Here is a 15308-nt window from a genome sequence, read left to right as displayed (position 1 = left end):
TGTACCTTTCAATCAAGGCAACCCTTTGAATCTTACTCATTATGATGATATTTTTGCAGCAGCATTGAAAAGCCTACCCTTTTCATAGGAGAAGATCAAACCACTCCAATTGAACATATAAAGGATGTAGCTTCATTGCGTGGTGTACATCATATCACACAAGAGAATGCTGCAATCAGACTCTTGGCTGCCTCATTTAAAGGGAAAGTGCTTCAGTGGTTAAGAGGACTACCTGTAAACTCAATTGATACCTGGGATCAACTGGGTGATAGATTAAATTCATAGTTTGAGGATAAAGCTAACCATTTGTCACTATTAGAATAACTGAGTACCATAAAGAGAGCCCCTCAAGAGAAAATGACTAACTTCAATTTTTGTTTCCATAAGACTTGGAGCAGAATCCATGTAATGGTAAGGCCTACTCCTGCACATGCATTTCCATCTTATCTTAGGGCCCTTAATAGTGACATTTTAGTCATGCTTCAGTCTATGGGTGCAAATACTCTACCAAATGCATTTGATGTTGCTATTAGAGCAGAAAATTGCCTAATTCAGGTTGGTAAAATAGCCCCTAGGCCCCCAATGCCCATATTTCCAGAAATACAACCTATTGTACCTCTTTTAGAGCCTCCTCTAGTCATTGTCCCACCTTTACCAGCACTGAATTATCAAGTGGCAGCCCAAGCAAATACTGTCACGCTCCCAAATCAAGAGTTTTAGGAGTTTAAAAATGAAATGAAAACCATGTTCCAAGGCTTTGCTAACAAAATGACCAATATTGAGAAATAAGTTTCCTAGAACACCAAGCCTTATCAAGCCCCTTATCAGAACAACCAACAGAACACACCTCCTTATCAAGCTGACCCTCAGGATCAAAGAAGAAACTATGACCAAAGATCCAATATACCTTACAATCCCAACACTACCAACACATCCAGAGATATCATCCCAACTCAAAACAACATGGCATCAGATTATGATTGGTGTTATCCTTGCAACCAACCTCATAATCAGACTACTTGTTCAAATGGTATGCTACATCAAGCACTCATGGTTCAAAATAATGTTGTTGTCTTATAAGATAGTACTCCTGGAACTCATGATCAACAAGTTTCTCATTTTGAACAAGGCCTGGATTTCACCTTGGTCAATTGGCAAGGTGAAGAATTATGTAGAGTGAATCAACCACAAGCTCAGAATCAGTCATACACTTCTATTGCAACCAATACACTGTCCAAAAAGAGAGCCATTGATATAGGACAACAAGCTGATAAAGGCATTAATCAGGCTTCTATAAGCCAACAAGCACCACCTGGACCTCAACCTACTCCAAATACAAAAATCCTACCAAAAGGGAAACCAATAGTCAACAAGGATCAACCAAGAGGTTAGTTACACACAACACAAGTTTAAGAGGATGCTGGTGTTAAAAGAGGACAATAGAAGGTTAGTACAAGTTCATTTAATATTTTGGATCAATTGAAAAAGACACATGTCAGTGTCTCAATGTGGGATTCCTTAGCTCTTCCAGGGCAAAATGATTTGCTTTAAAATGCCTTGTCTAACATCTCTTTGTCACAAGATCTTCCTAATGAGCAACCCAAAGTAGTCTTATCCAATGCCCCTCAAGAAAAGAAGGATGAGCAACAAACTCAGAAGGTTAAACCCCCTCCTTTTTATCTGAATTTAATCATAGGTCAACACCTAGTGCATAATTGTATGATTGATTCAGGTGCAAGTAGTTCTGTCATGCCAAAGAAGATAGCTGATAAGCTGGGTTTGACATACGAGCCTCTTTCAAAAGGGGTAGTCTAGCTAGATGGGACAACAGTAAACATAGTAGGTGTGATTAAAAATTTGGATCTCATATTGCATGCATGCCCAAACTTCTCAATTACACAAGATGTCTACATCATAGATCTTCCACCTCACTTTGCTTTATGCTTGTCGAGAGATTTCACAACCAAGTTGGGTGGGTATTTGTCTTCTGATTGGTCACACATGTTTTTCAGAACAAGATATGGTACCAAAGTGACCATAAAATCATAATTGTTAGCTAATGATCATATAGAACCATACATCCCAAGTGATGTTAATGCAAATTTGTCTATACAAGAACCTAATGAACAACCTAATATCCCAGATCCAAACACCCCAATAGAAGGGATACCTGATGTAGTATTAGATGAATGGGCAGTAGAGAATGATGAGGAAGATCCATTCAAGCATATGGAAGACTTAGAGCTAGGTGTCTACATGATCCATGAAGAAGGTGTCGTAGTCCCTAATCTTGAAAAGGGTAGCAATCAATTGTCCAATTAGTAGGGTGAACAATAGAACAATGAATTGTGGCAACTCTATTTTGATGGCTCGAGGAGAAAGGTTGGTTCCGGAGGTGGTGTTATGTTAATCTCTCCTGAAGGTAAGAAATACTTTTCAGCCTTTAGATTTTCTTTTAGTTGTACTAATAATACAGCTGAATATGAGTCACTTGCACATGGATTGGAATGGGCTAGAAAGAGAAATGTAAAGTGTTTGCAAGTATTTTGGGATAGTGAGCTAGTGGTAAATCAAGTAAGAGGTGTCAATGTGACTAAAAATGATGTCCTTAAAATGTATAAGCATAGGATATGGAACTTAATTGAAGAATTTGATGCTTTCAATCTGCTGTCCATGCCTAGAAATCAGAATAAGGAAGCAGATAAGTTGGTTGCCTTGGGTGCTCAATTTGACATACCAAATGAGGTAAGAAATATTGAAAAACAACAATATGTCAAAGTGGTTGTTAGGTCTTCAATTCCAGATAACAGTGTCAATTGGCAAGTCTTTGATTCAGATGAACAAATTATTAATTTTCTTATTGGAGAGGCTGAATTTGCAGCTGGTAATCAACATAAATTTGTAAAGCAATATGAAAATAAAATTCTTCAATTGAAAAGTAATAAGTTGCCAAAGGGATTGGTAACCCTTGAGTCAATCTTTAACACTGATGATCGGGTTAGAAAGGAAAAAGGTAGCATGTTGGTTAAAAAGGAGCACTATGAACCTATTGAGATCTTCAGAGATAAGTTATTAAAGCTTGGAAAGGTATGTACAACTGAAGAGAAACAAGCATTTGTTTTGCTTTGTCAAGAGTTAAATGATGTGTTTGCATGGTAGTATGAAGATTTGAAGGGATTTAACCCCACATTAGCCCAACACACCATAGAGTTGGAAGTTGATGCCAAGCCTGTGAGATAAAAGCAAAGGCCCCTTAATCCAAAACTCGAGCATCTCATGAAGACAAAACTAAACAAGCTGATCAAAGGTAATATCATCTTTCCTATAAAGCATACATCTTGGGTTTCAAATTTGGTTCCCGTAAGAAAGAAGAATGGTGAGCTTAGACTTTGTGTAGGCTTTAGAGATCTTAACAGAGCTTCTCTAAAAGATCATTACCCGCTGCCCTCAATGGAGTAGATCTTACAAGTAGTTTCAGGTTCAGATAGATTTTCACTACTTGATGGTTATTCTGGTTATAATCAGATTCTGGTAAAAGAGGATGACCAATTTAAAATTGCCTTTACTAAAAAATGGGGAACAATGGCATATAGGAAAATGCCTTTTGGTTTGTCTAATGCAGGAGCAACCTTTCAGAGGGCAATAAATATGGCCTTCCAAAGTCTTATAAATAAATTTGTTTTGGTTTATCTTGATGACGTAACCATTTTTTCAAAGCATGTAGAATAGCACTTTTCTCACTTAAGGCATATTTTTGAAAGGTGTAGAGAATATGAAGTATCTTTAAATCCTAAAAAGTGCATTTTTGCTGTACACAAGGGTAAGTTGTTGGGCTATATTATCTCCAAACATGGAATAACCATAGATCTAGAGAGGGTAAGTGCCATTTTAGCTTTGCCTTTACCTACACATAAGAAAGGTCTTCAAAGCTTTATATGCAGAATCAATTTTGTAAGGAGATTCATCCCCAATATAGCATTTCTTATGAAGCCATTGACTAGCATGCTTAAGAAAAATGTTACTTTTAGCTGGTCCAAAGAGGCTAAGAATAATTTTGAAGAAATTAAGACTGCCATAGCATCAACACCTACTTTGGTTAATCCAGACTTTGCAAAGGATTTTATATTATATGCTTTTGGTACTTTTGATACTATTTCAGCTATGTTGATTCAACAGAATGATGAGGGATTGGAGTAGCCAATTGCATTCTTCAGCCAAGGCCTAAAAGGGTACGAACAAAATTATTCTTTTGTTGAGAAACATGCATTAGCAGTCATTAGAAGTCTAAAGAAATTTAGATACATGCTTTCAAATAACAAAATTCACCTAATGGTTGCTCATCCTAGTATAAAAGAATTTTTGTTAAATAGAGATCTTAATGACAAAAGAGTTGGTTGGATCACGAAAGTGATGGAGTATGATATCAATATAAAGGTAACGAAGATGATTGGAGGTAAGGGATTATGCAAATAGCTTGTTGGTCACAACGAAAACACCGAACAAGAGAATAAAGAAGCTATCCTAGTTCATGAAGATAATGAACCAATTGTTGTAGCAACACCTACAAGTTGGGTGCATGAAATGATGCATTTTCTTTAGACTGGTGAGTGTCCTAAAGGCTTGAACAATGCTAAACAAAGATACTATAGACTTCAAGCTATACCTTATATCATTTTGGATGGAATTTTGTTTAGAAAAGATTTTAATGATGTATTCTTAAGATGCGTAGATTCAGATCAAACTGAGAGAATGTTAGAGGAATTCCATAATGGACCAACTGGTGGTTACTTTGCACCAGGAACTACAACATTAAAGATCATGAGGGCAGGATATTTTTGGCCTGATTTGCATAAAGATGCATATGCTTGGGTAAGGAAATGTAAGAATTGTGTAGTACAGAAGATGGCAGCTTTACCCCTACAACCTGTTCAAATTGAACAACCATTCATGAAGTGGGGGCTTGATTTTATTGGAGTCATCAATCTGCCTTCAAGTTCTAGGCATAAATGGATCTTGACAACCACTGATTACTTTACCAAGTGGATTGAAGTTGTACCCTTGAAGGAGGCAAATGAAAGTGCAGTCCTAAACTTTTATCAGGGCTTAGTAGTAAGGTTTGGTATTCCTGATTCTATTATTTCGGACAATGCATTAGCTTTTGTAGGATTTAAGATTACTGATTGGGCTGTCCAGAACAACATATTTTTGAGTACTTCGTCCAATTATTACCCTCAGGGTAATGGACAAGTCGAGTCTACTAATAAGAACTTGATTAGGATAATCAAGAGGACAATAGAAGATAATCATAGAACTTGGCACACTCAGTTGAAAAATGCATTGTGGGTTGATAGAATCACCCCTAAGAGAGCTACAGTTATATCTCCCTATGTCCTTGTTTATGGTAAAGAGGAAAGACTCCCAATTTCAGTTGAAATGCCTACACTAACTCTGATTAGAGAGCTAGAAATGTTGCAAGAAGAACCCATGCAGGTTAGGTTGGTAGAACTAATGGAGTTGGAGGAGGTGAGAAAGCAAGAATTGATGACTATTGAAAATCGTCAAACTCAGATGAAGAGGACTTTTGACAGGAAGGCAACTCTGAGAGTTTTCAATGAGGGAGATTTGGTTTTGAAATGGGATGAATTAAAAAGTAAGCCTGGAAAGCATACTAATTTTGATGCCATATGGGATGGCCCATACATCATTACTAGGAAAAAGCAACATAATGCCTTTCAGCTTTCAAAGTTGAATGGTGAAACCCTTCCAATCCCAGTTAATGGGATTCATCTCAAAGCTTGCCTTTGATTTTTTCATTTTAGTTAATAAGTGCCGATGCACATTTTGTTTTCTGTTTTTGCTATTCTGAGTTTCAATAAGTACTCATGCATAGTTTTGTGGTTTCTGTTTTATGCAGCACCACTTGTTTTTTTCCTAGTTTTCCTGTTTTGGTTTGCTGTCATGCTGTGGAACAACTGAATTTCAAGAAGTTCCATTTGGAGAGAGGGCTGAGATGACTCCATAAGCCCAATGGATACGCCATGACTGGTCTATAGTGTTTACCAGGCAGACACTCCGTAGAGGTCGCCAAAAATGTTACCGAATTTTGCACATGCTAAATTTGGTGGCCTAATGAGGCCTTGTTTTCATTCATATTGAAAAGTGTCAAGCAAATAAGCAAATATCAGGTCAAATCATCAGCAAGAAATCATATATGCACTATTTTTTTTAACTTGTTTGCTTCATGTGCAGATACAGGAAAAGTAAAATACAACATGTGGGTTAAAATATGGCTCCCACGAGGGTTGAGCCCAACATGTTGATGGAGATGGGTGTTACAAAGATAAATAGATCACATGGATATTCATGCTTCATTGCACTTTCAAGAATGGCGTGGCTTATCAAACCTTCTGGTAAATGCATTATTTCCAAGCGTAAAACCAACACAACTCTTGCCAAATCCTCCCTGATGCGTGATGAAATGGCATTTTGAAGGGTCAGAAGTTTTCAAACAAAGGCTCAGGCGTAGAACACATGCAATAGTAGGGGATTTGTAAAAACATTTATCCCACATTTGTGGTGGGGAGGAGAGTTTTAATATTTAAATGCAAAGCCCCATGCATATCAAATGTCAAAGCTTAAAGGCTTTTGACAAGGCTAGCTCAGCGTTGGTGGGCCCCCCAAGTGCGCATTTCAAAGCACCTGAATTTTGCAGCTCGGGCAAATCAACCAGCGAGCAAGTCGGGCAAATCAATGGTGATTGCAGATGATCCGACGGTGGTTGCTATACTGCAATAGAAAGATGCCCGCCGAATACTCACTGCGACTTGGCGACAAAGCACGTGCTGAAAAGGGGTGGTTAAAGGGATGTAGGTTTGAGGAGGATCAACGGTGGTCGCTATACCGCGAGATGAAGATGCTCAATAGTTATCCCCCATGACATACCGACTGGCGAGGTGGTCATCCAGGTGGGCTTAGAACAAATCAGGATGTGCCACGTGGTAGAGCGGAGAAGAAGAACCAGGGTGGGCCCAAGTCCAGTGGTAGGTCCAAGTGGCGATTAGGTGGATCCGCAGGTGAAACAGAGGTTGACACATGGCACAGATGGACAAGGAGATAAGGAGCGAGCAGGTTGGAGCCGATCTAACAGCTGTTGTTGATCCACTATGCGAGGATGATCGACAGTTACCTATCGCGGATCAGCGACAAAGAAAAGATAAGTCCAGTGGTGGGTCCGACCTAAAGTGAGATGGTGGTCACGTGGCAAGTTAGATGATGGCCGACTAAATAAGTGGGCAAACTAGGACGTGACATGCGGCATAAGCGATCAAATCAATCAAGTTAAAGGTTGAGTAGGTCTGAGATGATCCGACGGCTGTCGCTATGTCGCGATGGGAAACAACTTGCCGGGTTATCCATCACGATTTAGTGACAAGGCGAGCCCAAGAAGAGGTGGGTCTGGTCTAAAGTGCTAAGGTGAAGTGGCGATCCAGTGGCTAGGAAGGTAGCATCTAGGTGGACTCAACGCGAAATGAGAAGTCATCAGGTAGTTTGGGGTCTGATTTAAGCTTGAGAGCAAGTTTGTATGAGTTTTTCTCATGATTTTGAGCCTATTTTGGTGGCTTTTTATTCCTACTTGAGGATCAGTTTTCAAAAAAGATATTTTCAGTGGGAGTTCATCTTCAGTCATTCTGGAGTCATCTTTCCTCTACTTTTTGGAAGTTTTTTGTATAAAGCGAAAAAGTTTTATCTTTCTTCACTAGTTCTTGATCATTCTCTTGTGGGTTTTAGTAGAGAATATATTCTTGTAGCTCCTGTGCAGTTTAATGATAGAATACTGAATAAAATTACCAACTTACGCCTTATATTTTTGGAGTTCATTTTATTATTCACGATCAAGAGCTAGTTTATTGTGTTATTGTCTAGATAACCTTTAAATTTTCTGTCTCATTTGTAAGTCACAGGTTGTGCATTGTGATAAATTGGTTCATTTGGTTGATTGTGAAAGTTTTTTTTTTCTTTCCTTTCAATTTCTTGAAGTTTGAGTCCTTTGCATGAAATATTTATGTGCTATGAACCAGAAGTCTATCTATGCAGATTGGTGTTTTTAGGAGTGTATTTCTATCATTTTGAGATATCATATTGATGCTTCACCTTAGTTTAGCATTCAAAAAGTCATTCTATTTTCATTTTTAGTTTCCTATCCCTTTTCTTGGTAAAGAATTTAGAGTTATTCACAGGAACCAACCCTTCATCTGGAGGTTAATTCTCACTATAGGCAACCTACAGGCCTAAGAATTATCCCATGTGTTACCAAGTTGCTCAAGCTTTCAACTTGTGCATTACGGGTGCAATTTGAGTGACAACAGTTTCTATCATTGGTTTCAACAAATCTATTTAGTGCTTATCCTGCAGAGCCCTGCATTCATTTTGTGCATTAGCTCACAAAGTTTCTAAAACTTTTGCAAACTTTTCAATGCATTCATTGGAATCTTATCGACTGCAATTGCATATTGTGTCTATCCTATTGATAGCTAACTAGAGTTTGTTTGTAGTGAATTGGAAATTAATGTTTGAGATTACAACTAACTGACACAAAATGAAACAGAGCATTTAGCTTTACGCTTGCCAAAATTACATTGCATGAAACTGTTTAGAACCATTAATAACTGCAAGTCGTAGCATTTGGCAATACAGTTGCAAATCACATGTGCCTGAAAGTTAAAAAAAAATCCCATTCAACAATCGACCTTCCATTATGCTTTGATGTTTGTTCATAGCCTGTTTCAATTCTTTCATTGCAACATAGGTAGGAAGACTGCTGACAAAGGTTGTCGAATTTGCTTTACACTAGCCGGTTGCACTTTGCTCAAAAGTTTCTAACGCCTTCTCACTGCTTCATATGCACACAGTTTGGGGACCCAAACCTTGAAGACTCGAAAATCAAGTAAAAGATTGACACAATGTTCTTCCTTGCACTACTAGTTGGACAAATTGGTGAGGAATTTAATTCTATTAGTTACTATGCTTATTGCAACACTTTATTGCAATTCGCTAAAGTGAACGTTGGGGATACACTTGCATTACATGTTTGAATCTAGGATCTTTCTTAATTCATATTCACGGGTTCTTGTAATTTAAATTGTAATGTCAACTGATCATGGTGGTGAAACTTGTTTGCAAGGATGCTTTAGTTAAACCCCAATGTAGAGGTCGTTTGATGGAGGGACCTACATGTACCTTGTGAGTCACAATTTAGGGTGATTGGCTTGTTTACTTTGATAGTTAGTAGAGTAGTACCACTATCATTATTACAAGTTGCCAAGGAGACTTGCAATAAAGATGTGACAAGTGGAATACATAAGGAAATTAGCAAATGTGGATTACATGACTTATTAGAGCGGCGACACATGGGAAAAAAAATAAAAATTGACATCCTCTACACATGTAATTTGTAAGTGTTCAAATTATTTATGTCATTTTTTCAAACTTCCTTTGGTTTTTGCTAATGCATTGTCTAACCAAAAGTGCAGTTGCGGGATCTCGAAGAAGTGCTTTAACAAAATTGTTTTTGTAGGTTAATACACATTTTTCAATGATGGCTTAAAATGAATTTTTTATTCATGTTTGACAAAATCCTACAGTTTCATATCTTGCTATCTTGGTTTACAAAGAACAATCAACTTGTCATTTTTTTTCAGGGTTTAAAAAGAACAATCAATTTGTCATTTTGGGATTGAGAACCACTTTTGTCTTGCAACTGGTAAAAAGAATAGGATGCTTTTCATTGTTTATTTCAAGCAAATGATGTTATCAATTTTATGCTTTCTAACAAACAATAAAAAAGAACAAACACATTTTACAATGTTGGCATAAAAAGAATCTTTTTGCGTGATTGACAACTACAAACTCACATTTTGTTATGATGGACTAAAACAAACAGGTGTTCTCTATTTTTGGTGCACTTGCACATTCGCATAGTGGACCTATTGCTAACACACACTATCCTCTCCCCTAGCTTTCATGGACCTGGGTGAAAGAGAAAAGTGTTAGCGACACTCAATTTTTTTATTTTTTTTAGACATTATGCCTGCCTTTTGAGATGCCCGCTTGCTCTCTAGAAGGGAAGGACCTAAAGTGGTAACGAGCTAAGGCCAAGTGCTTCCTAACCACTATAAATAAATGTGCTTGTGATTAAAATTTCAAGTAACGGGTGCCAATGTGTCATATTGATGTCTGTCTCCTACAATATGCATAGTGGTGCATTAAACCCGCAAGGGCTAGGAGGCCTCATTAATTTGAGAGAAATGCCACATATGACCACCCGAATAGATTTTATTACTAAGGACCAAATCTAGTTACCAAAATACCACATTCATGGTGTAGGGAGTGCAAATCATACCTTGAAGTAACCTCTCATGTACCCACCCAAGATGAGACAGGAATCCCTCGGTTAAAGAACTTTGTATCTTCGAGGTAAGAGAATATGGTATGCTCGAGAAGGAGTGTCGTGGAGGGGAGCCAATGCTACTTGAATCTCTATATGTTCACTTGTTTGAGGTATCACTTTGTGCAAGAGGCCCCATTGAATGTTTCCAATTTTAGCCTAAGTTATATGTCTTCAAGTATTTGCAATGTTACAACCTGTTATGTTCAAATCTAGGCTAATCTAGGCCCCCCCTTTATCTCGTGCTTGCTCAAAGCGTTGAAACTTGGCCAATGTGCTTTATTGTTTGATATCTCTTGCCAAGAGAAACATTTCCAAAAGCTTGACACAAACATACACCTTGCTATAACACAAATTTTTCAAATACGTCATATCCTTAAGTCCCTCAAGCATATCAAGAAGTCTATTCACCGTCGATTCAAAAAGAAGAAACCTAGCTAAAAAGAGATCTTAAAGAAGAGAAGATTTCTCCACACAAAACTTAAACTTTTGTTAAAAAATTAAACATTCCTTCACCATTTTCACTATTATCTACATGGTTATGGAAATTATTTTGATGAAGAACTTTTGAGATCACGTGCCTTTCAACAAAGATCCACCTTGTCCCAATCTCTCAATATAAGTGGTCAAATCTCCTTGTCTAATTTGCCTCAACAAGAAATCACCTATTAAGTCATTCCCTATCTAGGGTAGCCTTTCATCCACTCTTGTTTGCCAACTCATATTCTTTCAAAATCTCATCCACCATCTTACATTCCACAACCCAAAATCTCCTACTAGAAACTCCAAAGTTTTCACTTATCGTGAGAATCCATCACCAATTCACAATTGATTCAACTTTCAAGATTAACAAGTTTTTTCCTTAATATTTTTAGATCTTGTACATCTTATCAACAAAACAAACTATTAGTATATCTCTAACATCTAGGATCAATCATCCTAAGAGGTCATACTATTCATCTATGGTAGGTAAAATTAAACTCATGAGTGCATACTCTCATAGTTAGATAGCTTGTGGGTGTCAATCACAACACTCGTTATGCCTTACTCAAAACTATTATACACCAAACTAAAGATTTGAAGAGTACTTTATTGATGGACTTGTGATATTAAGAATCATTCATCCACAACAACCAATTCATCCCATTTTAGTCAAACATTGGAGCTATAGAAAGAGTTAGATCGATCAACACATTTATCACAATCCCACTTTCATACAAATTTTTTTTAGATGGCTAAGACTAGATCCATGAGATGTAAGAAAGTAGAATCACAAAATGACTCAGAGGGTGATGAAACCATCAATCCTTTTCACCATAAATAATTCATGGGAGAAGAAGACTCACAAACTCATACACAAGAGGAAATAGAAGAAGCAACTAGTAATCCTAGGTTCAACAAGATCTTTGACATATACTCAAAGGGAATGCAAACGCTCACTTTCTCAAACTCACACAAGAAGGTGCAAAATTCCCTCCTTACTATGATGTTTTTGAAGTAGTAGAAACAAATGATCAAGTGGAAACTAGGAAACGTCAGAATAGGGATCAAAATGATCGTAGGCAACAAAGCACCCATAACTATGATAATAATCAATAACAACATGACGAACATGATTATATCCCACCCCCAACTCAAAGATGGATATCTTATGAGATAATAGATAAATGATCTCTCACAACAGATAGAAAATTCAGGGAGATTACAAAAAAGATATTCTATAGAGGACATATGTGATAACTCAATGATGAACAGATAGTACCAAACTGGTACTGAGAGGGGGGGGGTGAATCAGTACAGACAACAACACAATCTTAAACTGGTTTGTCAGCAGACACTGTGCTTTGGCAGACAAACAGTAACACCGGTCTTAAACAAAGTACAACTGACAAAACCCAGAATAACTGAGACAAGCATAAACCAGTTGCCACTTATCTTTTTATACAATCTAATACTTCATGTCCATTTCACCCTAGTGCATGAATAGGTAATTTATCATCAAAGATATATAAACAACTAGATCAACATGATTTACCTTCAGACACAAATCACTTAAACCATCACATGAATAACACCACACATGACACACATATTTTTTCATGTGGAAACCCAACTGGGAAAAACCACGGTGGGGATGAATACCCACAAACTGTTTTTGAACTCTTTAGAAGTCCACTTTGTTAGGAGCCTTGTCCGGTTAAAGACTGATACAATAGGTTCTGTTAGGAACTGATCTTGTTAGGGATCACCCGGTTAAGGGATGGCTAGAATACCTGGTTAAGGGTTAAACCTTGTTAAAGGTTACCTTGTTAGAGGATTTCAAGAACTCAATGGTTTTGAGTCACCTTGTTAAAGGATTTACAATAAGCTGGTTAAAGCTACCCTGTTAAGGGATTTCCCAATTGTTGAAGTGGTTAGAGATCAATAGGTATTACAATGATCTGGTAACAACACTCAATGCCAATGCAGATCCGCTTTAGCTCCTCTTCACCTTCTGCACTTACACTCTGCAGGTATCACTTCTCTCCTCTGGTCTGGCAAGAATCATGTATCCCTTCACTTGGATACACACACACAACTTTTGCCAACAACCTCAAAAAGAAACACAACATAGACCTTATAGGAAACAGATAGGTCGGTAGCCTAAACCCTAAACCTATTAGGTTAAGCAATTCAAACGGTTCAATCTTGACCGTTGAGCACATTGCATTAAATGCAACAGTCTTGAACCAATATCAAGACGTTCTCCATCATTTGTTTTCCACCGCTTTCATGGCGGCTAATAACCCATCACGCGTTTTCACCATTTACAGACTTCGCACATTCCTGAGGTAGATAGGAACAATCTCCTTCATGCAAGATCCTTCACGTGCACAAGGCTAATGTCGCAACATGATCTATTCTTCATTACAATGCTAACTCATCACACAAAGTCACTAGTTGAGTCACACAGGTTTGAAGTACTTCAACCAGAAACCCTGAAGTTGAGACTACCAACCGGTAGTCATACAAAGTTTCCATGTACCGGTTCCCATAACCACATGTCGGTTCACCTTGAACAAACACACCGCTTCACTTTGGCACATATACCAGTTCTCACAATGTTATACCGGTTCTCACATATACCCGTTCTCTCTTCTTCAACATATTGACATCAATGACAACATACAATGTCATTATGTCCTCATACCGGTTCACATAATGCCAACAATATGTCCTTATCCATTTGATAGGAGCATGATCATGCCACCTTTTCCTTGAAACTTTGAGGCTCCTAAGTTTGACAAATACAAAGGAAAGGGTGATCCTAGGGATCATGTTCAAGAATTTTGCATAGCTTGCTTAGAGGTTTTTAATTATGAAACATACTTAATGCGTCTCTTTCCTCAAAGTCTAGGTGGATTAGCTATGCAACAGTTTTCACGGTTGTCAGGTGGAATCCAGACATTTGCTGACTTAGTTCAAAAATTTATTGCTCATCATGCACACAACATAGAACGCTATGTCTCCATAGATGATCTATGCAACACTAAACAAAAAAATGGAGATTTATTTTCAACATTCTTGAAATGACGGAGACACCTTTCTAGCAGACATTCTTTCCACATTCCCAAGGAACAATTAGTTGAAATCTTCATTTCAAACTTAAGTGAAGAGATGGAATTCTACTTGGAAGTCAAATGTTCAAACTCTTTTGAAGAGGTGATAGCCCAAGGACTCAAAATTGAGAAAGATCTTATAAAAAAGGGTTTGGTGAAAATCTTCAAAGACAACAAAGATGGTCCTCACCCAGCTTACAATAGTGATAAACCAAAGTTCTGGTCTAAAAACAAGAACATTGTCAATGATGGTATTGTTTATGCTTGAGCCGTGAAAATCACACAACCTGTTGTGAAATTATCAGGACCAAACACAAACAACAATAATAACCCCACAAAAAACCATGTGAGCAATACTCAACGAGATGTACCTAAAAATAGGTACACTACATACAATCCAAATCAAACTTACACACCTTTTAAGGAACCCATATAGATGGTTTTAAGGAAGCTAGTATCATCCAATATTATCATGCTTCTGACAACATCTAACTATGAGCCTCAAGTGAAACCTTCTTGATGGAAGGATAATGAATATTGTGAATTTCAGAAAAGAGAAGGTCATAGAATGAACAACTTTCACCATTTGAAGAATATCATCCAAGTTCTCATTGATTGAGGAGAAGTAGAAATTGATGGAATCAACCATAAAAGCTCAAACGTTGACCTTACAATATTCAAGAATCCACTCCCATCATATGAAAAGGGAAGTACCTCCCATCAAGGGAAGAAAAATGACAGTAATGCCAATTATACATGAACATCTTATGATTATACTGTCAATAACATAACTAAAGATACTATTCACACATTACAATGATAACCATCAAAGCCAAGAATCCTTAATGCAATGTTGTTACCTATCATAGCAAGGTCACACTACAAGGCGTGCCACCAAAAACAACATATGGTCCAAAGCAGTATAACCTTATTGACCAGCTAGAAAAGACGCATGCGCTAATTTCCATCCTTGAGCTTTTGCGATTGTCACCATCGCATAAAATAATCTTAGACAAAGCTCTTCAAGAAGCATCAACCCCATCCAATATTAATACCAATCAATTTCAAGCCATGGTTGGTAATCTCAAATCATATTATTGCCTCACTTTCACTAAAAATGATTACTCATCCATACAACAATCGCATAATGCTCCACTTTAGATTGAAGGTTTCATTAATAAACACCGAGTCAGGCGACTCTTGATAGATAGTGGAGTTGGTCTGAACATATGTGTAGACACCTAAAATTGTTTTGTCTAATTAAC

This window comes from Cryptomeria japonica, chromosome 11 (assembly GCF_030272615.1).
Source record: "Cryptomeria japonica chromosome 11, Sugi_1.0, whole genome shotgun sequence".
Taxonomy (NCBI): domain Eukaryota; kingdom Viridiplantae; phylum Streptophyta; class Pinopsida; order Cupressales; family Cupressaceae; genus Cryptomeria; species Cryptomeria japonica.
This window is presented reverse-complemented; position numbering follows the sequence as displayed.